Source organism: Nasonia vitripennis, chromosome 5 (genome assembly GCF_009193385.2).
Source record: "Nasonia vitripennis strain AsymCx chromosome 5, Nvit_psr_1.1, whole genome shotgun sequence".
NCBI lineage: Eukaryota > Metazoa > Arthropoda > Insecta > Hymenoptera > Pteromalidae > Nasonia > Nasonia vitripennis.
The window spans coordinates 12,641,600-12,666,741 of NC_045761.1; the positions used below are offsets into that span (position 1 = coordinate 12,641,600).

At 43.0% G+C, this 25,142-nt stretch overlaps 1 pseudogene; it reads right to left on the reverse strand.

Moving 5' to 3' along the window:
- Nucleotides 1-22,382: 22,382 nt before the first annotated feature.
- On the reverse strand, nt 22,383-24,833 carry LOC100120506 (annotated as a pseudogene).
- Between the last annotated feature and the right edge of the window lie 309 nt (nt 24,834-25,142).

Below are 25,142 nucleotides of genomic sequence, written 5' to 3' on the forward strand. Positions count from 1 at the left end.
GAGCTTTTAAACGCGTCGACGCCTCCTCAAAGCTCAAGACGCGCGTATGCACACGCGTTTGCGTAGAAACATCGGCGAGTTTCGTCGAGGAAACGAAATTTAATATCGACAAAGGCTCGACGCCTACGCGCGTCCCCCACGAGGCCGTAGCTCGTATATAATACGTGCATCGTGTATCCGTTCTTCTTCGCAGCGGCGAGTGTGTATATACGATTCTCCGATTCTCTCGGTAAGATATCAGTCTCCCTCATTAGATTCTTTGCTATACTCGGCTATAACGTTATTATCCCTCCCGGCGCACAAAGGAATCCAATCTTCTCTGTCTCTCCCACGACACACGGCCCGACTCGCTCTGTCTGTCTCTGTGTGTGTGTGTGTGTGTGTGTGTGTTACGGATCGGCATTGTCGTCGAGCCCTTTTCTCGACTGAAATGTGTGTCGCCGTTTTAATGACGAATAAAGAATCGCCGGCTACTAGACCTCGCGCTTTGTTCGCGGCGGAATGTAAACAGGTTACACGCAGTGGAAGCGGTCGAGTTCGGTCAGACGAGCGCGAGATCAACAAAACTTTTCATCCTGCTGCAGCTAGTGCGATTATAGTCCGAGCTTGATGTAACGAAAGAAGTTTTCTCTCTGTACACGTTATATACGGAGTTTCAACAAGTTGAAGCGCTGTCCGCGGGCACATCGATTTAAAAGTCGTAAAGAGACTGCGTGCACGTTATATAGACGCAGCAATGGCAACGACCCCTCGTTTACCGAACGCCCTTGTGTGCGAATAGTAAGGAAATTGCGAGTCCGGGCTTGCCGCGCGCGGCTTTTCTGGAAAAGCCAAATCTCAAAGGATCGTGCATACAGAGGGCTTCTCCCGTTTACTGAAACTATGCGCTGCAGTACTGCGCGCTCTTCTTAATCGGCCTTTTGTAGGTGATATATACCTGTGTATAATCCTATACACTTCATATTCGACGATTTTTATTTCGAGCCAAACAGGCGAGCTGTGTCGGAATGTCGAAGCGACGAATTTGGCGCTTATCAAGCATGAGCGAGCGCGCGCACGTTAATTACTTCGCTGATTTCCATATGCGCCTGTGCGGCGGAAGTCAAATATAGCAGCTTACCAGATTACAACGGCCGAGCGAGCTTTGGGAACTGCATACTCCGTGAAATTACGTATACGCGCCGAGGGCGGCCTGAACTTGTTATTTATTGGCCCCCGCTTCGGCTTTAATACCGGCTTTAACGATGTTATCATAGTTTCCTACGATGCTTCATGATTATGAACCTTTGGAAAATTCTATTTCTCCCTTCGGTGTACAGGGCATCTTCGAGAGAAATCTCTCGTATACGCCAAAGCATTACATCCCACGCGAGTCTCCTATAGGCGGCATCGCAACGACAAATAAGAAAAGCAATTCTCCGGTCGGTCAGCGAGCGGTGCAGTAGTCGATCCACGTGTGCAATAGAGAAGCGACCTTCCCCGACGTCACGCTCTACATCCCTTTCGCGAGAGGAGCTCTAGAGAGAATGAGTGGAGAAAGAGAGAGAGAGAGAAAAGTGTTATATATTCGGATCGGCTTTCCGGAAGTTTGCCGACTCTTAGGCGATAGGGAAGGAATAAATTCACCCACCGGGGGAGAAAAAGAGTCGTTCGATCTCGGCGACGCGAGCTATCCATCAGCGGCGGCCGCCGCTTGTCAATTACCGGGCGCGCGCAAGCTCAGGATATCGGCTCTTTCGAGGGCCGGCCGCGTCGAGATTTTTAGCTCGAGGGTTTTTGATACGGTCCGCTTGCGGACACTTGGAGCGAACTATGCACAAGAGAGCTTGACTGTATAATACGCTTTCACTCGAGTTCGTACACGTATTTGTATCCGGATGAGCTGAGAGTGCGCGTATACACCGCAAGTTCTAAGAGGACGTCTCTATATTTTCCCGCTTGATGAATCGCTCTTTTCCCGGCGCGTCTGTACACGCGCTTTTTTCCCTTATCCCGCGTAGAGCCGAGCCTCGTTTACGCCCAAAAGATAAACAGAGAGAAAGAGCGCGAGGGACACTAAAAAGTCATCTCCATACGGAAGAGCCTCCGCGTCGTTGGGAATTAATTATTTTTCGAGCGCCCACGCACTGAGAAAACTAGATATTCAAATTTACTACGTATGCAGGAAAAATTACTATATTATATAGTAACGGACGGTTATACTTGCTTTGTATTAAATTTTACTATCTCAGATAGTATCAATGTCTATTATATAGAAATGAAACTTTTTTAAATTTAATTTTTTTTTGCTGGACAATTTTACGCGCTTATTCGAATATGATTTTTATTATTATTATTGATATGTAATGTTGTTAAGTGAGAGAAATTTTTCTGCGGCGACGGGAATCGAACCTGGACCTCTGGTATGGGAGTCGAGCGCGCTGATCACTTAGCCAAACAGTACTGTTATGTACTAAATTTCAAATCTGATATACTCGTCAAATCACATTTACTCGTGAGTTAATATTAATAATAAATTGACCAAAATTAATAAATAATAGCAGCGAATGATGTTTTATCACTTAATAATACCAGATAAACAAAAAATTATAGATTTTGGTCTCTGATTACTGCACAAATCAACTTTATAACCTCAAATTCTGGCACACGGAGAAATTCTTAAAATAATTTTTACCATATAATGTAGTAATTTCTAGTAAACACGTAACAATTTTTACTATGAATATAGTAAAAATCGTCATGGAGCGAGTATGACCTGCCGTTACTATCTAATATAGTAATATAGTAATTTTTCCTACATATGTAGTAAATTTTAATATATAGATCTCTCAGTGCGCGTCCGAAACTGTATGTATGACGCGGCGGCGGTGAATCGAGCGGCGCTCGGAAATTGGGAGAACTTGGCTCGAATGAGTGAGTTCCGCGAAGCGAGGACTAATTGGTCGGCGAGTTTGATCGATTACTGCGGTTTCATTTTTCTCTTTTTTTTTTTTCCAAGAGTGGGGGGATCACGTTAGGGTGATGACTTAATTGATCGCGTTTTTCACAGCGGCATGTTCTACCTTTGTCGCCGTGATTAGCACTCGTGTTCCCTAAGATATTCGAGAGAGTTCGAATCGCGAATAATGGCTTGATGGATGGCTCGAGCTTGCGCGTCTCTCTCCCGCAAAGCTGTCCCGGACACGTTTCTTATGTTATGTGCGAGCTGCGAAACGCGCAATGTTCTCGGCTCTTTGTGCCGTTGTACAGGATTTTCTCAAAACTCCACACAACTCCACAACGCGCGCTGCCTGTTGTTGAAAGATCCGAACAAGGGAAATCCACATCATCCTTTCTTTCGTCGCCGACAGCGTGTCACGCACCGACGCGGCGGTGCTATAGATACTCGGGAGGCAAATTGGAAAGGCTCCTCGTGTATAAGACTCTCCTCGCGCAGGCTTTGTGCAGCGCATCTCCTGCTGCGCGACAAAAGCTCTCGGCGAAACATCGCTCGAGAGACGCGTCGGGTTTAAAAGAGTTCGTAACCCGCGCTGCTGCTCCGCTGCTGTGATGTGTAAAGCGTGACATTTATGTGCGAGCGATACACGCTACTGTGCAACGTCACGGCCGATGACGCCCGAGAACGTAACAGGATCCTCCGCTTTTTGGTGACGTCGTCGACCAGCTGCTCACTCTCTCTGTGTGTATTCATCGAGTGCGGGATCGATCTCGAATGTGGGTCGGAGTCTGTTTCCTGCCGCGGATGACGCTGGACTACACTTGTTTCGCTCGCTCTCTATTTTTTTTTTTTTTTTTTTGAATTCGAGAAAGGGATTTGGCGAATCGCTGCTGGAGGGAGCGCCGCGGAGGTGGTCGTATTAGTCAGGCTTTTAAAAAGGACGTTTTAACGAGGCTGCAATCGCCTGCTGGATTGATCGGGAATCAGTTTCCTTAGGAGCGGAGTGGATTCGATGAAATTTTGGAGGATCTTCGAAATTCATCGCTCGTTTGGATGGGTACTTTCCTCGATTTTTTTGACTAGACTCCTTATCCTCTGTGAAAATAAAGTGTTGACATATCAATAAATCGAATGAGGTACATAGTTTATACAAATGTTGAAGCTTGCGCTCACCACTGGTCCGTTTCACCTTGTGGTTCATGAAAATGCTGAAGTCTACTAAAGCCTTGTAACAGGTTGGCGAAGTACGTAAAAGCTCGCGCATACTCTTCCGGTTTCGTCGTCATTGCACTGTGGTTTCTACATGAAATTTTTTCTTAGTACTTCTACGCTTAGGACCACTCGAATGGAAACACAACGCACGGTGCGTAGAACTGTGACATATCGCTCTTCTGTGATGTTCGTTTTGACAGCAAAGAGTTCAAAAATAATTCGCATAATTAAAGCCCTTTAAAAAACTCCATCGCCATATAGAGAAGATCGCGATCCATCAAACGCGCGGATATTACAAACCGGCCTCGACGAAACAAGCCGCTTCCTTCGAACGGCCGAAAATCCAGCAGCGACATCCTCTGATCGATTACCCTCGTAAACAAAGCGAAAAGAGACTCCGCGATAATATACACTGTCCAGCAGTGCAAGAGCAAAGAGACCGGTATAGGTATCGTGAATTTAAGAGAGAGAGAGAGAGAGAGAGAGAGAGATGGATCGCTCGCAGGGAGAGACTCTCGAACGAGGAGGCGGACTCGGGCCTGATGGATTTATGTATAGCTCTCCTGCTGTCTTTTGCGAGTGGGAGGATCACCGGACGTCCCCCTTTTGTTTTTACCTATAGCTCTGGAATTTGAGAGCCGACGCGTGCACTCTGCCCTCATTGTTAGGCGCTTTTTTTCTTTTGCGCAATATGGACAGAATCGCTGTACCGTACACGGGCGTCACTTGTACACTTTGACATTTCAAGCCCTTCTTTAAGTTATTTGAATATATGAAGATGATAAATACGAGACACTACGATCTCGTGTGAAATATTAAACATATCAATAAAGGAAGTGTCAGAGCTCGCCGCATTGACCCTGGAAATTCTAGAAACGTATATATTTTCAGGAATTTTTTAATTCTCGGCTTGATTAGAAATTCTTTTGGTTCAAGCTTTTCGTGCGGCGAGATTCACTTCTAAAATGAGCAGAGACCGTCACTGGACAGGGTTTAAAAAATTTCCAAGAAAATTTACATTTCAAATTTTTTGCCCGATGGGAATCATTCAAACGAAATGTGCGAACAAATTGCAGCCGTTATGTAAATTACGTAATCAACGTCACAAACCCCTCTCAACCCACTGAAGCTCGCGAACTAAATGAAAAACCTTTAAACAGCAGCGAAGCCCCTTCCGAACTCGACAATTATAAACAGCAGACCGACCAGCAACTCCCATCCCGCAGCTTCCACGCAAATGACGATGATTTCTCAAGCTGCTGCCTCTGAAAAAAAATGCAACGGCCCTTGGTTATTCCCATCACGGAGCGGTCTTCTTTCTCTTTCTCGCTCACTCCTTTTTTCTCACTTTTTCCAGCGTCGTTGCGGGAAAAATGTAGCACACGAACCTTTTCGTAACGAGGCCACGTACTCGCTCGGAGGAAGAGTTGAATGGAGCAATTCAACTTGCGCGCAGTTCTGCGGCTCGTCTCCTTCTGTCTCCGACTGCAAAAAATAGGAGCCTACGCGTTCAACGCGAAACTTTTTTAAAATCTCGGAACTCTTGTACACCGAGCGGCTGACTATACCGCGCTCGCACTACTTACCCGCAAACTTCTTCTGGCTCACGAGAGTAAAGCAAACGACTGCGCGGGGGTACGAAGCATGCAGACCTCTTGTACGGACGAGCGAGCGAGAGAATCATTGAGAACAGCTGGTGCAGTAGGTAATTATCGAGAGGGAGTATTTCCGCAGCGCAGCTAAGGCGCTTATTCGCGTCTGGCATCAGAGACAGCTGCCAGTTTGACGAGAGCGACTGTGTGTGTGTGTGTGTGTGTGTGTGTGTGTAGAGTGCAGCGCAGAGGGTCGAGAGCTGCTGGATAAACGAATTCCGAGTAAAGTGATCAAACCGATCATAAGACAGAGGGGCTACACTGGCTTTGTCGTCTCGATACCCGAGGCGCGACAACGGCCTCTTGGCTCTGTGAGACGACGACGAATTCGGATGGGCCTTTGTAATTATTGTGTGCCTCTTTCAGCATTCAAATTCGCTCACAAACGGACGGCTGCTCCCTTTGTCGGACGTTCCGTTGAACTTTCTCAGAAATCGCTGCTTCCCTCTTTGATTCCTGGAATGCAAAATACGATTAACGACGTACGATTACCGCTCGTTTTCAAACTTTTTCATTCGCGTGCGCTGATCTCTTATCGTGTATACGTGTACGATACGTATACCTATATGAATTTTCGTCACACGTATATTCCGTTTTAATTCCGACGAAATCTGCAGCGTGGGCGTATGGATCGACCCAGTGCGCGCGCGCGTGTCCATGTGTGCTTTAGCGATTTACGCGGGCATAAAATCATCGGGACTCGCAAGAGCTCGGCCTTAATCTCGCGAAATCGACGCAGCGTCCGCGTCATTCCTTCGCTCACTCTCTCTCTCTCTCTCTCTCTTTCGAGTTCCTATAGTTAATCCTCTGCGCTCTATAACGTATCTCTGATGTGTGCACATCTATTTAATCTCGGAAATTCGTTTCGCTCGGGGTCGGATATATTTGATATCGACGTCACACAGTTGCGGGATTTGTTTGATTGAACAATCCACCGACATTGCGTGTGGTGAAATGCAACATTCGTTACAAATAACGCAAATTTAATCGCGTATAATCCGATAGAAGCGCACGTGCGGACGAGCATACGGGCGTGGAATGTTATTAAACGTTGCATCAAAGTGTGGGGGGGGGGTGCGTCATTATCATTCAATATAAACGATATTTAATCAGAGTCTATGAGCCACACGCGCGATCAGACTTTAATAATTCTTTTAGGTATACATCTGTGAGATTTCCGTAATCAGGCATGATAAGCTCTTTTACAAATGCATATACCTGTGCATTCGGTTCATAAACATTTCGGAGGCTTCCCAAAGAATCCGCGTAATCTGCTCCCACGCGCCCAAATTAATAGTAGCGTATATAGCGACGTTAATTAAAACTTTTAATTACTCGAGAGCTCTACTATTTTGTGAATTCTCATATTTGGCGAAAAGAAGTTCTGCGAATCCGAGCCGGCTGAAATTAGAACAAAACACACGCAGGTTGTATTAATTAAACACCTTCATCAAATAATCCTTCCACCTTCGTACGATTAATAATCCCCGCGGTACGGTGTGTACGGAAAAATTCCAATATAAAATAAAAAGCCGTATACACAAAAATACACAAAAGTTCGCAGATTTATGGAGCGACGTTTATGTACGCCCAGAGCCGCGCGCGCGTCGAGCATAGACGAACACACTTGCCGGAAGCCATAAAGCCCGGCTCGCGCATCATTTTTCCCCGCTTTTCGTCCCAAAAGAGCGGTTTATAATCCGCGCCGCGGTGCCGTTAGCTATACACCAGCGGCTCTTCCGAAGCATGTGTAGAGGTAGCTGCTCGATATTCGATATCGAATATTCAATTCAAACATCAAAATTCGCAGTGCTAAAAAAAAACATTTTTCCGCCCTTCCAATCATCGTGAAAGCCCTCGATGCGCTGCATCCCACAATACCAGCAGCGTTACAACCCACGAGTGGAGTAAAAAATACGCGGCGCTTCCCCTTCGCCGAAAAGCTAGGCAGCTCGAGCTAAAAAGAACCTCCCGAGAGATTCGCATCAACGAAGAAGGAGCTGCGTTGAAGCGCAGATGCTCCAGAGAGAGGTAATTGGAAGCCGCGGGGGCGGAGCGAGTATATAACACACTCGTCTGAAAGAGAGGCTAAATATCACGTCTGCGCCCGGCGGACTCGTCCCTTTTCCACTGAAAGCTTCCTCGCTAATTCGGATTATTTTCGCGACGGTGTTTATTCCATACACGCAGAGGTCCGAATACTTTAGGCACAATCAGACCTTAAGTTATCGCACACACACACAATGGCCCGGCACTTTGAATCGCGAAACGATTCCGCTTCCATCTGAGAGGTCAAAGGGATTCCTACAGCGCCCACGCTTTGCGCGCTTCTTCATTTCAGCGAGCGATGGTGTACATCCCTACCGCCGAACCGTTGCGTCAGCGGCTCTACAAATACGAGAGAGCAGCTTTTTATTCTATATCGAATGGTTATGCGCCACTCCCCTGGTAGAAATTGGCCGATTTAAAATGGTGAAAAAGCTAAGAACTTGATACTTTTCTTTGTCAGTTCTTGTTACAAGATGTAACGCTTTTTCTTCCGTCTCCAGACGTATAGATATAAGTTTTTCTTATTTTAAAAATGTATTAATATTTAGATATAACATTATATCAGATGCTCGTACGTCTTAAAAGTATGCTAAAATTTCCGAATTTGTACCCGAACGACTGACCCTCGGAAAAACTCGAAAACCATAGTTATAAAACTGTACATCTGCTGCGCAGATGTCAGTGCTTCGTATTTTTACAAATCCGGACTGCTATAAACGACATGATGACGTACGAACGCGGACTGCAAAGCGACCGCGATTAAGGACCAGGCGCAGACGCGCTTTATGTTCTTAACTTTATTGCACCAGATTAAGAAAATGCGCTGACCCTTCGCACTAATGACTTTATTGATAGACCTTTTCCTGCATCCTGCTCTACCCGGATTTTTTTCTATCGCACGCCCACAGCCTAAACTACTGCGCCTCTTGCTCTCCCTCCATCATACCTGCAATAAAATATTCGTCCTCGATGAAGCTTCCTACCCATTTCAATGCAACGCCTACATCCCCTCCCGCAGCACTCATCCCTCTTGTCACATCAACTTGTTAGACAGACGACGAGGACAAATCGAGATTCGGCTTGACCGCCGCGCAAGGAACATCTTGAACACTTCGTTCAAGCGCAAGAAACTTATACATTTTAGCGCTAGACTTGTAATATTCATTTTTTTTCTAAGTTTACTTTCATATTTGTGAATTATTCTAAGTTTTGCCAAATATATTAAATAAATAAGAAAAAATATATTTGTTCGTTACGTGTGCAACTTATTTGAATAGCCTTAACGCATTAATTTTCGTCAAGACCAAGATCGTCGACATTACACTTCGGCGATTCTTTTCACTTTTTATCCTAGTTCTTTGGCAGTTCTTAGATCGAGCTGTTTTTGAAAAGTAATGCCCAAGATAGTTGGTCAAATGACAACGTTTACTTGGCTCGGTTGGCTAAGGCGCGCGACTATCCTTTGCAGGGCTCGGGTTCGAGTCCCCGGTTGCTCGAAATTTTTCGAATGATTTTTCGCATGCAAATCATTATTCTATATACTTTCATTAAAAAAAAAACTCGAATACAAGCCTGCTAGTAATGATATTCCAATTCTGACCTCGAATCGTCATTAACCACGTGCACCTGTGTCGTATTATTTCACCAACTATCTTCGGAAGAAAATAGTTAAGAATACTCAATCTAAAAACTGCCAAAGAACTAGGATAAAAAGCGTTACATCTTGTAACAAAAACTGACAAAGAAAACTACCAAGTTCTGAGATTGACAACCTCAGAACTTCCAAATAACTTGGATACCCATTCTATCAGGGTCGCGATGATACGTATTACGAAGAGTTTGACATTTTGCAAAACTGCGAGTGTCACTGCATAGATGCCGGGGGCGTTAATTCCATTTCGCGATAATATTTAGATTTTCAAATGCTTTAACCGAAGGTCTGCGATTTTTGTCGGCTGCTATACAACAAGGGTAAACGCACGGGATGGAATTATCGAGCAGGGTACATTGTGTTTGGATTGTTGCGCGGGTGGTGGGATTTTCCGTGCGATAAATATTTCGTTTTTTTATTTTTTACAAAATAACGAGTAGCTATAGCCTGCGGGTCTTGAGAATCGATTTTTATTCACGTAATGCGAGCTGAACTACACGTCGTTAGCCTGAAAAAAAGCACAGATAAATCGTAGCAATTAAAACTCGAACGCGCGCGGCTGGGAAAAAAATTAATACCACGCCGCGCGCTAAATTCAATTTTATAGCACTGCGTGGCATAAATCCGCATCCGTGGCATAAGTAGTCCTTTATTGCACCGTGCATATCTGCTAACCTCGCGGTGCAAAAAAGGACTGCTAATGTCACGGATTTATGCTTATAATCAGTGCTATAAAATATCGTACGATACACGCGTCGTAAAGTACGACTTATGCCACTAGTATCGTAATGTACCATAACCGCACGCATTGGGAGCGTCGATTTTCCAGAATCTCAAGCGTTATCTCGCTCGGCTGTACTGTCATTTTTTGTTTCCCAATCGAGCCTCGCTCGTTCTCCGTTTCATAAGGCTCGATCGCGTTCTCATATATAAATACGACGTGCGGCAAGGGCGCGAGGGACATAAATAATCCGAGCTGTATATTATATAGAGCTGTGAGGAGAATACAACGGGTCATCGATATAAATCAAGCGACACGCGTAGCCGAAATGAATTTCGCGTTTCAACGTAAAGCACGCGGCTGAAGGTACGAGGTATTTCCTGCGCGGAGTTGGAGAAAGGGGCGAAGGAATGAGAGAGGCGTGCGTTGTATCGGATGCTGAGGGCGGGAAGGCAAATGCGATTTCGAGAGGCCTATACTCGATGACGCGTGCGTGCGAGTGTGAATTTCACGTATAATGGGCATTTTTCTAGGATAACGATTACAGCAGAGACGTTCGCTCGATTGGTCGTCCCTTTCGTTATTATTATTATTATTACTATCGTGGCATTGAATATCCTCGCAATGAAATCTGCAAGAGAAAAAGCGCTAAATAAATCGCGAGCATCAGCGATAACGACTTGATTAATAACCTCCGCGATCGCGCTATACGTTCGAATAATCGCCGTTTCGATCTTCTAGTTTACTCGGAGAACGTGTCACGCTATGCGCACAAGCAGCTGTGTGTATCGGTACAGGTAATCGGGACAGGCATATCCCGAGATACGCGTAATACACGGAGTACAGAGGAGGCCGGAATTTCGCCTCGGGCAAATCCACGATTGAGGAAGTTTTGAAGAACGTCGCCGGAAGAGGCGGCCCTGTGCCGTCCAAAGTGGCTTTCGCGGGTTGCGCGCATAGTTACCGCGCGAACTTGCGTTATATAGGCCGCTTCGCTCGTATTATGTAGAATACGCTTCGTCGTAGTCGTAGTCGTCGGACTTTTGGTTCGGGAATTCCTGCTGGGAAAAAGGGGGATTGAATTTGGCGGGATAAGAGGGCGTGTGCGAACGCTGTATGATGAAATAATTTGAAAGTGTGTGTGTGTGTGTGTAATTTTGTGAAATACCGTTTTGTATATAGTTTGCAAATATTTTGTGGGTTTGAGCAAGCTAGTCATATTTGTATTGTATAGGATACCGAAATTATCATCGATTTTTAAACATATTTAACGACTTTGTTTTGAATCGAAGCTGATCTTTTGCCGAGTAAATACTTGAAAATCTTCGATATAAACCGAATCGTCTATTTTATTTCCCATCGATAATATTAACTTTTACTCCGCCAAAAAAAGAAGATATTTTCCCTCCGCGCGCGTGATCTAGAGTAAGCATACGCGTTCAAAAGCAGAACTCTCCGTTCTCAGAAGCGCCAATAGAATTCCCGTGTTGACTTAGCTCACGTTCGAATAACCCCCCTCAGCTCGGCTATCTACAATGACCTTTTTCCGCTTCCGATAGCAGCTATAGCTCACTCCCGGGAAGCACTACTGCATTTTCTTCCCCACGGCTATATACCCTGCACTCGTTTATTTTCTCTCCTCCTCCTACAGCACAGCCGCGCACGGAAAATCTTACCTTACTCCGTTTTACCGAAAGAGAAGTAAGCGATGAGGCGCTGTAATTAAGAGCTGCCGCGGGCTGTACAATTTTCCGATATAATTCATTGTACGCGCGGGGCGTGAGTCCGCGCACTCTGTACCGGGTAATTCAATTGAGTCGCGCTAACTGTTCAGCACAACTGCTTTACGAGATTACGAAAAATTTCGCAAGCTCTCTCGAAAAGCGGTATCCCGAGGCAAGCGATCGATTGCCAGGATTTACCTTAAATTTTTTTCAAATTTTCTGCTATTGGCATTATAAGGGGGCAGTGTAATTATGGCTGCAGGCTGATTTACAGGCGCCGTGTAATTGGCTGAAATAGCGTTAAATAAGTCGGAAGAGCGCTGATTTTCAGCCTCGGAGCTTTTTCTATTTGCCCGCCTCTGTGTCTCCGCGGTTTTCGATTACGTCGGGTAAATAAGCTCTGGATTGTGAAAACTAATTAGCCGGATGATTTATATATACGAAAAACGACGACGCTGTAGAGTATATCACAGCGGCCTCTCATCTAGTTGCGCGCTTTTCAATTTCCCGCGCATACAAGCACGGTAAATGTTGTATAAAAATGAATCAAAAAATACTCGCTCGACGGCAACGACTGCAGTAAACATGAATTACGCACTCGGTCGGGTTACCTATAAATAACGTCTCCAGTCGTGCGTCTTTTTTGACTTTTCTCCCGCGGAACCGTCTGCAAGTGCATCGCGCCGTGGTCGATTTATTTTTGGATGTCAAGCGCATGAGCTACTGAAGCTTCTCGAGATTTTGCGGCTTCACGTCAAGCGTGTGATATTTAATAAATAGTAAGACGATTTTCCCACTCCTCGCACCCGCAACTCGTGAAAAAAAGCGCTCGCCCCGGATTCAAGCTTCCATGCCTCATCCCTCCGCTATAGACATTCGAATCCCGCGCAACGTAAGGCTCGTGTGTATTCGATTCATTATATCCCGGGGTGGCCGATAAAAATCTCCGGTTTTTTCTCCCGCTGCAAATTTCTGGCCGGTTTTCCATTTTCCAGCGGCGCCGAGTCACGCGACGTCTCATGAATCACCCGCGTGTGGGTGTGTATCCGTATACACTCATCACACACACGTATACACGCAGCGATCGAGACGTTAGCGGAGATAAAGTCCGGCGAGTGCGAAATTCGCGCGAAGATGAATGGCCCGAGTTTTTTGGAAGGAGACTTTCGCGCGAGCGCTCGTGTGCCGTAATGAGCGAGATGTTGATGAGTTTTTGCGCTAGTATATAAGAGGGATTGGCTGATGTGATTGTTTTTATTTTGTTGTGCACTCCATACACCCAGTGGGAATCGCGACGACTTTTGATTAAATTTTAAGTGGACGTCACGCGAAGAATGAAGCACCTCGTTATAATACGCAAACTCTCTCATGGAATATACCAACTACTTATAAACGCGACTCGTTTGCTTTTGGAATTAGATTAAAATTCAATTCAATTGAATTCCCTGCGCTGCCGGTGTGTATACAAAGTCGGCGGGACGTACACGGCACACATCTCGATGAAATATTCTCAAGAGCGAATGGAAATAAAGAGGAGAAAATGCTTCATAAGTCATCTCGGTATTAAAGCAAAGCCAGATCGCGAGAGCTTTTAAAGTGAATTATCTGCAAATAATCGAGACATCTTTTATACGAGCTTTTCCACTGCGTATTACATAGTACACAAATATTTTAGGTATTCAGATTGAAGCGGCGAATTCCCTTTTTTTTCATCCTGCCCAGGCTTTCTCTCCTTTTACGATTCATAAAAGCTTTCGCACAATAAGCCACTCCAGCGCGCCGCGATTCGCAAATTCAGAAATCCTCCTCTCTTAAAAAAATGATGACCTTTGTTGTGAAGCATTTAATACGTGATTCTGATTGGTTGCTAGTTGGTTGCCTAGGGAACGAGAAAAATTAAATTCATAACCCTCAAAACAGTCATAACTCATAACCCTAGTAGAAATGTATGAGGTGTTTAAAATGAAATGTGGAAACCTTGATAACAGATAGAATATATGTAATATAACTAGCAAGAAATTTTAGTAAAAATTAATCATTACCAAGAGTGTTTAGTATTACAACATGTGTATTGAAAAGTGGCACCCTAACTCTATTTGAAGTAGTAATAAAGTGTGTGAATATTATTTAGTTTTTTTTTTTAATGTCAGTGAGAAGTTCAATTAAAAGAATAAACAGTTTGAAGATATACTGTGTCCCTGTGCCCAAAGTCGCCCTCGGTGAGGTTTGATAGGTGAATTTAAAGAAAAGTTCAGTATCCGAGTCAGTAAGTTTAAGTCTATCATTATACAATGCTCTTTGAATTGTAAAAAGGCTACTAGACAACTAAAATATGACACTGCCACTTCCTATGTTACCTAGAAATATGTGTAACCTAGATGATTCTGATTTAACTGTTTTCGTTCATATTTTCACATCCAGGCTCATACGAATTTTTTAATTGAGCAGGTCAAATTTTACTTATAGCCAGTTACGCAGAAACTATACTATCTCTAGCACATTGTATTTCTGGTTTCTAGCATATTTTTACATGGAGAAAGTGATAAATGTAATAGTTGTGAGAGATTTTGAGACCGATACCTGTTTTTCCATTTTTGCATTTATTCTCGTTCAAAAATTATCAGGTCTAGAGAGTTCATATTTTGCATATAGATTTCTTTTGTGATTGTGGAAAGATATTTAAAGTTGATTCGACCTTAACTGAAAAACTTCTGATTTCGACTCCGACACTGATGTGAATGCAAACTCATGCCATACGACTAAATAATTATCATGGGTATTGTAGTCGAACACAAAAGTATTTCAGTTAACGTTGATTCAACTTTAAATATCTTTCCACAATCACAAAAGAAATCAATATGCAAAATATGAGCTTTCTAGACCTGTTAGTTTTCGAATAAGAAAAAATGCAAAAATGGAGAAACAGGTATCGGTCTCAAAAACTCTAAGAACTGTTAAAAGTCAAAATTCTTCATGTAAAAATAAACTGGAAAGCAGAAATACAATGTGCTAGAGATGGTAGTTTCTGTGTAACTGTCTACAAGCAAAATTTGATACGCTAAATTAAAAAATTCATATGGGCCTCGATGTGAAAATATGAATGAAAACAGTTAAATCATAATCATGTAGGTTACATGTTTTCTAGGTAGCATAGTAAGTATTTGTTTAAAATTTCAGTTGTATAGCTTTTTTATAATGCAAATAAATGGCATTTTAATGATAGACAAACCCACTGACTCTTATACTGAACTTTTTTTCAAATTCACTATTCAAAGCAATGATGACGACATTGAGCATTACTAATATATTTATTAAAAAATAGTTTCGAGGGATTTAGTAACATGTTACATGCTTATAAAATATTAGCAGACGTTAGTGTGCCGCCCAACACTTATGGTAGATTTTCTACCAGTGTTATTAGACAGAGATAGAATCAAGAGCGCGCGAAGCGCGCCTTCATTCCTAGTTATTCAAGAAAAAAGCTTACGATATCTTCTTCGCTCGTGAACAAATAAATAAATAACGATCGCTCCTTAAGCCTCCACGACTAAACACGCGATTCGAGTCTCCAGACTATTTAGGCAGAGACACATCCGCACGTGCGCATACGTGATACTCTGGCTCACGGCTCAGTGCCAGCTGCATACCTGGCCTCGTCGGTTTTAAGGGTAAATACCGTGTGCATGTTGCTGCTGGCCTACGCTTCTACGTGTACACGCACACACGCGCGCACGTAGTCGTTGGAGCGTCGTTCCCATCAAAACTGCAGCGCGTAAATAGCAGGTGGAGTAGAGCTCCGCTGTTGACCCAGTTCTCCGATAGGCTCTGCGCTGCGACAGGAGCTCGATGTTGTATTCTCGATGGTATTTCGGGATATCGAATTCGACAATACCTATACAAAGTTTCTTTTGCTGCAGCAACGTGTATAGTCGAAAAATTTACATACGACGTTCCTGCGATTTCGATGTCATAGCTATAGCGCACGACTGCGCGTCTTTCGGCATCGGAAATTCCTCGAATATCGCCCTTGCTCCCGTGATTTTAGCTTCTTTTGATACGTGTATACGTTTCCTTGCAGTAGCGTAGCCGTCCCTAGGGGACGAATTCCCTGGTTTATATGCCAGCCTGAGCGAGAAAGAGCATCAAAGGCGCGCGAGGATATTATTTTTTACGTCTCGTCCCCCGTTATACGTATTCGATCGCTATATGAGCTCCGCGCGGAAATCTTTCAGCCGAATACATATTCATTTATTGCTACAATGATTTTGACACATTTCGACGTATACGGACGTATCGCATTCAATAAACAATCCGAGTGAGCCGAAGCACAAGCGGAAAGCACAAAGCGACTATAAAGCACGCAATCGCATTTCCCGACGGCTCCCCCTGACCTTTGGCGCACAGAGTAGACCGCATCAACGTCGCAGTACATAGGGTCAAAGATAAAGAGCCGCGAGCGTCTCTGTACACATCGAGCATATAGATATAGATGCGGCGAAATAAGGAGGATCGCAAGCCACGACTACAAAGCTCGCGCGCGGCGACACATGGTACTTTATATGTACGTCTTTGAAATGTCCCTTTTACCTCGCGGGATCGATTTCCCAGCTCTATACTCTGGCCCGAGGCGAAATTTATGCGGCCTTGGCTGCGCGATGTACCATAGCGATTTCAATCGATGTATGATGGATGCGCCGGAATTTTTTTTTTTCCAACGACCGATTCTATCGAGCCTCGCGCGATAGCGACGCTAATGATCGGACTATACACGCGCGCGTGGGTGGCACATGTTGGTGTAGATCGTTTGGAACGATACAGCGAGCGTTTGCGACGGGGATTTATACTCGTTCGCCACTGCGGAAGAGTCGACGGGATGCATGTATAATTATCGAGCGAGTGCATCAGCCGGGATGAAATTCCGCGAAAAGCCCCGCCGACTTTGGAAAAGCGTCCGCTATTACATGCTACTATTAACAAGTATTACAGTTTCTATGTATATGAATTCGCGTAATCTAGCTTTCGGCTCTGATGACTCGCATTCGTAGCTAACTCTGCGGCGACAGAGTTCAGCCAAGTTCCGCCTGCTCCGGCCACGCACACATGGTAAATATCGCATGCCTCGAGCAATCAGGACGGGTCAAGCCTGTGTACCGGTGGGCCACCAGGAAAGAGAGCCCAGATATGTAAGTTCCTTTGCGCGGGATGACGTATATTAGCAGGTATATGTAAGTGCGGATGAACGTATACTGCCTATATAAGCTTGAACTCGAGAATGCGTCACTTGCCGCTAAACGGGTTTGGTTACCGGGACTTCCGCTCAGAAAAAACTCTTTACGCCGCTTTGACTCTCAGCTATTGTTAACGCGCGACGTATATTGTCTCGAGGTGCAGTGTGTATCGCTCGGAGCTTTAAAGGGATGATATTCCAAAAAATTAGCATCAGAATACAATGCGGTCGGCGAGTTGAGTTGTTTTCACTTAATTTCCACAAGATCTGGCCGCGAGGTTTATGAATTTGAATTTCGTCGGCGCTTATACACTCGATGCAAATCCGAGACGATGATAACAAAGGGCTGTGGTAGAGAGCTTGGGCGCTTTATTTATTCGACGCGCGAACAATCGCCGCAGCTCTGTCTGGAAAACGTGTGACACATTAAGACGTAATCGCGCGCAGAGGTATATCGTTTCAACGTCCTGGCTCGAAGATTGATGCTAACGTTAATCCTGTTACGGCGGATAGGAGTAAGAATCGCGTGGCTTTTATAGACCTTATAAATTCGGCCTGTCCTTCCGCTCCGCGACATTAACTACTTTGAATGCTGGCTCTATTTCGGAATAATAATAATAATCTTTTGCTAACTCAGCTCTATGCGCACACTTGGTGGCTTTGTTTTCTTCTTCGTTTTAACATTACAAACAATACCGCACACGTTACAATAATAATTATATAATATATCCTATATCTGGAATTAGTCGCTTACATAAGTACGAGCCTGAAGCACCTCGAATGATTCGAAGAATTTGCCAAGCGAGCGGCTCTGAATGCACGGAAACAATATTCTCGGAAGCTCATAACACTTGCGTATTTATCCGGGAACGCATTAATTTTCACTTTATTTTCAAAAATAACACGTGCATATTATCTGTCGGGTATGATAATAGGTGAAGAGCGCCGCGAAAAAAAAATGTAAAACTACCGAATTAATCGTCGGAAGAGTATAATGTTACACGGTGCAATTTCTTTATCGCTACGTGACCTCGCATCCGCGATGATGAATATAAGAAGAGGAATAATTTAAAAAATCTCCGGCACCATCTGGCTCTCGCTGTCTCTACTCTCAGCAGCAGCCGCGGAGAGAAAGTCTGCAGGTCACGCAGCGATGATATTAAATTATTCCTGCCTCTCTGGCTTGTACTTTTATTTCGAGATTAAAATAATAATAATGATGGCGAAAACGATTGTACGCGTGCTTTGCGGTAAGCTTCGAAAATAAATGCGACCGGCTATTGCAGCAAAACGATCGCTTTTGCTCTTTCTATTTGCATGATAGTTGCCACCGATTTTGTGTGTGCGGGAAGAGTCCAAAAGTCGACTCCTCTCATCTCCGTCGAATTGTCTAATCTCCGCGGCCGGCTGCATTTCCCAGGCCGGCGTGTTCCATGCAAATGGCCGGGGCATCAAGGAGATTCAGTGCTCGCGAAACGACGTTTTTATGTAGATGATGCCTCTACACCTACACATATAAGCCAGTTCAGAGCCGCGTGAGCTATATATATACACTATAGAATTGGCTGGTGTCGAGGGGCGGATTGCATGAGTTTGCGGGGGTATATAGGGGCTAGAAAATCGACTACCCTTTGCCGAAAAGGGATTTCTCACGGAGCTTCGAACTGCGATGCCGAGGATCTGAATTGGTTTAGGAGTTTCATAATGGAATTTAGAAAATTCTCGTCCCGTCAAAAATTCGCGTAATTCGAATGTAGTCGCCGATTCTATAACTTCGTTCGGCGACACTGTATATAGGATTATATACGCGCAAGGCGCGTCAATCAACTCTCTGGAAATAACGCGACAGACAGGAAGCCACCCACGTGGAATTCCATTCGATCCATCGACTCGATTATTCCTGCAGCCCCTGGCTGCGTCTGCGAGTGCGCGAGCGCCAGTTTTTGCCCTCGCGATATACCGTACGCCCTTTATTAAGCCATTACAGCTCGTTTGCGTGGAATTATATAAGGGAGCTGCGCGTCTTTTATTTCCGCCATCCTGCTGAATTACACGCCTCGCTATGAGGATATTTCTCGACGGGATCGTTAACGTTTTTTTTTTTTTTTTTTTATTTGCGAAAATTATTACTGCCCTGGATTAAAAAAGTCGGGCAATCAAGACGACGTCACGGCCTTTTCACGATTGATGCTCCCATTCCTCACGCCGGCGTGCAGAGCATTAAATTTTCATTATGAACATTCCACTTGACACAAAAGATCCCCTGGTATTTAGTTAATATCGCAGACACACGGCGAATGGAGAGAGAGAGAGAGAGAGAGAGAGAGAGAGAGAGAGAGACATCTTGAACGGTTTCTCCTGTGCAAATTTCCGGTTGATCGATCAGCATCGAATTCCTGTGCAGACGATTATGCCATCAGAGCTAATTAGTTGTCAAATTGCTTATGCTGCTGCTACGCAAACGTTGTGTGCCTTCCGCTTATTTGTAGAGCGTTAAAAAGTAAAAAATCCTGAATTTGCACCCTTTTGAATGAGAATGTTCTCCGCTTTGCGATCTCAGCTTATATAAAACACTATAGAAAAGCAAAATTCGAAAGCTCTCGTCGACTCCTCTTCCGGGCTAAAGTCTATTTCTCGTGGAAAAGCCGCGTTTCGTTATTTTCCAACGGCATTGAAGGAGTAGCGCGCAGAGAATGTAACCCGAAACGCGAGCCGACAACACACGATCGAGCGTAAAGAAGGAGATGAGAATAAGCGAGGATGATCGAGAGGAAGTGGTAGCTAGAATGAAGAGAGATTATGGCTCGAAACTTTTACCCACTCTCCTATATTTGAAGTATCGTATAAGTATATTTTTCTTTTTTCTTGGCATATATTATCATTATAAAATCGGTAACAAGGATCGAGTATCGAGCTTCAAGGAATACGCTTACGCTCGCGAATTCTGCGCAAGAGCGGCGAAAGAATGCATGCATGTAAAATGAAATTCGTGAAATGCCATCGGAAGTATAGTAGGAGTATAACAGGAGAGAGCGCGGCTCGGACGTGCGATTCGAATGTATCCGTGCTTGACCTGGATTTATCCGAGCGGAGAAGTATACGCAGTCCGATCGCTGTATAATATCAGATTTCCCGCATCGCACGTATTTGAAATCCAGTCTGAAACGATGCGCAAACACGTTTATTATGACAATTTCTGATTTCACACACAATAACATTCACTCGTTCCAAGTGGCCAAGCGTCCCCGGACAGCTGATTGAATCGTACCGTCAATTAAGCGAGGTTCTAAGGAGAAGCATAGATAAATGGCGCTCGTATAAATACGCCGAGTACAATCAGAATCAATCAGCTTTGTTGGAATAATTCACTCTTTAATTTCGCAGCTTTGCAACCGAGTGCGTTACACGACGGAGGATCAGCGCTTCGCGCGTACGTACAGCGTTAATCTTCGACTGACGAGATCATAAGGCAATTTTGGTCGTTAAAAATCGGAATTCCCAAACAGCGAAAAAGGAGCAGCCACATTCTGAATGAACGATCCCGGCGACGGAGTTTCTGAATGGACGCATATACCAAAACACGCGCGACGCGATCGAGTCGTGTACCTAATACGACCCGCGCATCGAACCAATACCTGGCAAACCTGGATTCATGAAAACCTAGTCGCGAGTCGACTGTCAAAAAGCTACAGCCGCGCGGCGCGTCGTTGAGAATTGTGAGTGAAAAGGCAAAGATTTATGAATGAACGGTAATACACAGCTGGGGCGGGTCGATGGAGCGGCGGCAGAGCAGCAGCAGCAGCAGCAGCAGCAGCAGCGAGTAATCAATACAGAAGCGCCGCTGCTGCTGCTGCTGCTGCTGCTGCTCTGCCGCTGGTCTCTCCGCCGCGGCGTCCGCAGAGCGAGAGAGAGATAGAGTCCATTCAGTAGAATCCTTAGGCCTTGGCTATTGATTGCGTGGGCGGGCTGAGAGGGGGAGGGAGTAGAGCAGCCGCCATTCAGCATCAGCCGCGGCGTCGTCGTCGCCACCCCCGCCCGTGCTTGCGTGGGTGCGACGCTAGAGTGCTCTGGCCAGGGATGCTGATGTGTGCGAGGGGAGATGGAATTTCAGAAGGGAGTGGGGGTGCCGAGCATCGAGGGTGGGAGTGTAAGTAGCGTGTGAGAGAGAGAGAGAGAGAGAGAGAGAGAGAGAGAGAGAGAGGCTTTTTCTACTCTGTGTGTGTAGAGAGGCAATATTGCGCGAATTCCTGCGGAGCGGCCGGGTTTTTGGCTCGTGGGTGAAGCTCCAAAAGCGAGAGATATTTTTTTATTTTAACGGTGGAACATGAGAAGTTTTTTTCAAGGAGGTATTGTTATAGACAGGTTATAGGCCTGAAAACGTTGCTAAGCCGTTACTATCCATGACTCTTACTTCAATTAAGTATTTTCATCTTCGTTTATGTTTGTATGTATGTAAAGTATGGACAGTGAGTGCGGGTGTTCGCAAACACCCATTGTTTATATTTATAACAATTACCAAAGTGTACATACGACACACATCTAATTGCAATAATTTTGCAATGTTAACCCCGTATGTCGCTTAGAAAGCTTCAAAGTTTAGATTAGCAGATGGCAGCAGTTGCAGGACACGTATACCGGCCGAGTTTTTTAAGATAAACAAATACTGACGTTCAATTTTATTTAATATTATAATCCCAATCGGTATGATCTTTTTAGTACTCCTGCAGTTTATGTTTGCAATCAAATGTAATAATCCTCAATCATAAGCTTTCAAACATGTTTATATTGAGCAATCATTTCCAGCGATTTTTCATTATCTGTAGTAATTAAGCGGTATATCAAATATAGCGTTAAATGAGATACAGATAATTACGTGGTTATATATGTGAAACTGATTTTTGTTTTAGAAAATCAAAAATTTTTCAAAGCGTATAGGAAAGACATATATTCTGAATTTAAAATTTTTTAAAGCAGCGCAAAGTAGAGTACAGAATTCGATTTTAGGACGCTGCCATCGCTTTTTCTTCGTACTATCATTAATAAATTATAAATAAATACTTTTTAAAAATAAGACAAAACAAAGTAAATTCTAGTTAAATTCTTAGCGATTGAAACGAGTTGCTGCATTGAAGAAACTTATACAAGGTAATCGTTGATTATTTAGTGCAACAACAATAATGATAATACGAAAAGTAACAAAGTTGTTGTAGATAAAATAGATATCAGATATATATATTATAAAAAATTGATTTTGTTACACAGAAATCTATCACTTAAAATCCTATTTACAACTTAACATACAGCTTATATGACTAAGCGATCTTTTTCTTGGTCTAATCCTCAAGTTCTTTGCATAACTGCATAGCATAAGGCGAATCAACGCGATAAGTTAACCGCGATACCGTGCTCACCAGGTCGTCCTGTCCTTTCTATCCTGTGCAAATAAGTCTCGCAGTGTGCCTTCCCGACTTCATCCATTGGTAGATCAAAATTAATAACGACCTTTACTTGATTTACCTTAATAACTGTAAATAGTTTTATAATTGTTGAAAACATTAAAGCTTTTCTATTATTCTGGTATTCAAAGATTTGTAAAATATCCGAGTTACCTTGCGCTAGGACGCTTGCAGTTATTAAAACCATCGCTAATTCCACTCTAAATCTCTTCAAAATACAAACTTCTTGGTCCATTGTCAGATCATTCGACAGAACGGTAACTGAATGCCCGTCTACAGTCATCTTTTCAGCTAACCCCAGCTAGCAGACTTTTCAGTCTAGACAAAAATTTATTACTTTTAGTGTTACAAAAATTAATTTTTAGTTATAAATTTGTTATAGATTAATTTTTTAAATAATTTAAATACACTTGATCTACTTGAAAATTATTGTCAACTTACATTGCAAAAAAGAATAAACTGTCCAACTAAATGACTTCACAAATATTCGAGATGGCTTCATATTTTTCAAGGACATCTTTACACTTAACATAATATTACTTAATACTATCTATTGATTGCTCTTCTTTCAACAGCCGAATAATAACTGGATTTGCAACAATAATCTTAGCAAACTCCGACACCTCTGCGTCGTATTTTGCAGAAAAAAAGCATCACCTGGCACTTTTTAGGTAGCAATCTAAAAAAGCAAGTTCAATTATCAGAAATGAATTTTTTATTATTATTACTTTTGTATTATAATGCATTGATTCTGATAGCGTAGAGTAGCGACTATAATGTCAGCTTCATCCACGACCATCACAGATATCTTCTTGGTATCAAAAAATTTGAATTGAAGAATCCAGTCCATAATTTCTCCTGGTATTCCAATAATTATGTGTTCCTCAATCTTATTGCTCTTTTTTGCCACTAAAAAAGTGGATTATGCTTAATGAAACGATTAGTCATACCAAAAAACATAATAAATAATACATTATACTGTATGTTGCAAACCTACTTTCTACTCCTCCAATTGCAAATTTTATCTTTATTTCTGGGCAAAACTTTGACATCCTAGTTGCAACTTCTACTGTTTGTTTTGCTGACTCATATGTGGGAGAAAGACATAAAACCTGTGGATACATCTTGCTTGTATCTACTTTACTTAGCATCGCTAACACAAATACTGCAGTTCTTCCAGTTCCTGATGGTTGAATTTGAGCAATCACGTTTTGTGGACTATAAATTATAGCATCTGTTATTATTCATGTCTTCACTATTTTCATTTAATTAAGGTTTTTACAAACTTACGGATCGCGAAGCAAATTAGGTAGAAGTGTCTCTTGAATTTTAGAAGGGTAGTTGAATCCCATATCATAAAAACCCCGCAACAGCTCTGGCTTTCTAAAAATGCAATGTTCACTATAATTATAAACTTAACAGTAGTAATACTTAAGGGGGGTCCCAAAGTCTATTAAAAATTCAAATTTCGCGTCACAAAATAGCATACAAAAAAATAATGAATTCACTTATAACGATTAATAAAAGCAAAATTACGAAAAACTATAAGAGTAGAGTTAGTTGCCCTTCGTTGAATAATTATCCATCATTGTCCAAATTTCCAAGTTATTATAACAATATGTCGCCGAAAAAACCTTGAGAAATATTAAAAAATCGGATTTTTTCAAGGTTTTCTCGGCGACATATTGTTATGAATAACTTGGAAATTTGGACAATGATGAATAATTATTTAACGGAGGATAGCTAGCGTTTGATTTTTCGTAATTTTGCTGTATTTAATTGTTATAAGTAAATTAATTGTTTTTTTTGTCTGCCATTTTGTGGCGCGAAATTTGAATTTTTAATTGACTTTGGGACCCCCTTAAACTTTTTCACAAAAGAATTTCATACTTACAAGTTTAAAGATTCAAAACTTTCGATTCTGTACAGAGGACTGTTAGGATTCTTCCGTTCAGAAGTTTTCCCTTGAATTTCTGAGGGTTTTGTTGTTTCACTAGCTCGTTCTTTATAAATTTTTGCGGCAGCGACTTTTCTGCTGGATCAATGTGCTCCTTACTCTCATTATCGCTTTGTTTTGGTGCCACCGTTTCGTTTGTTACTTCTTGCGCTGGCTTTATATCTAGACCTGTCACCTAAATGCAAAAGTGTTATTTGTTCTGATCTCTACAAACCTTGTGCCATTTTTTTTTATCTGAACATACATTGTTAAAATGAAAAATTAAAATACCACAAAAATTATTAATAATTAATGTAGCTGCTCAATTTTTTTGTCTCGTCGAGTAAAACGTATATAACCGAAAAATCTGTACCTATATAATTATAGTATGAACGAGAAAAAGAAAGCGTTCTGGTAAAAGCGCTTTCTTCTTTGCAAAACTTCGCAAAAAAAACGAAAATCGAAGGTATATATTATTGCCGTTGTAATCAGTCGTGTGATCGGGTCGTATTTACACTCAGATCCGCATATACATGTAAAAAAAGGCAGGCCGGACTTCAGGGCTCGGATACTCCG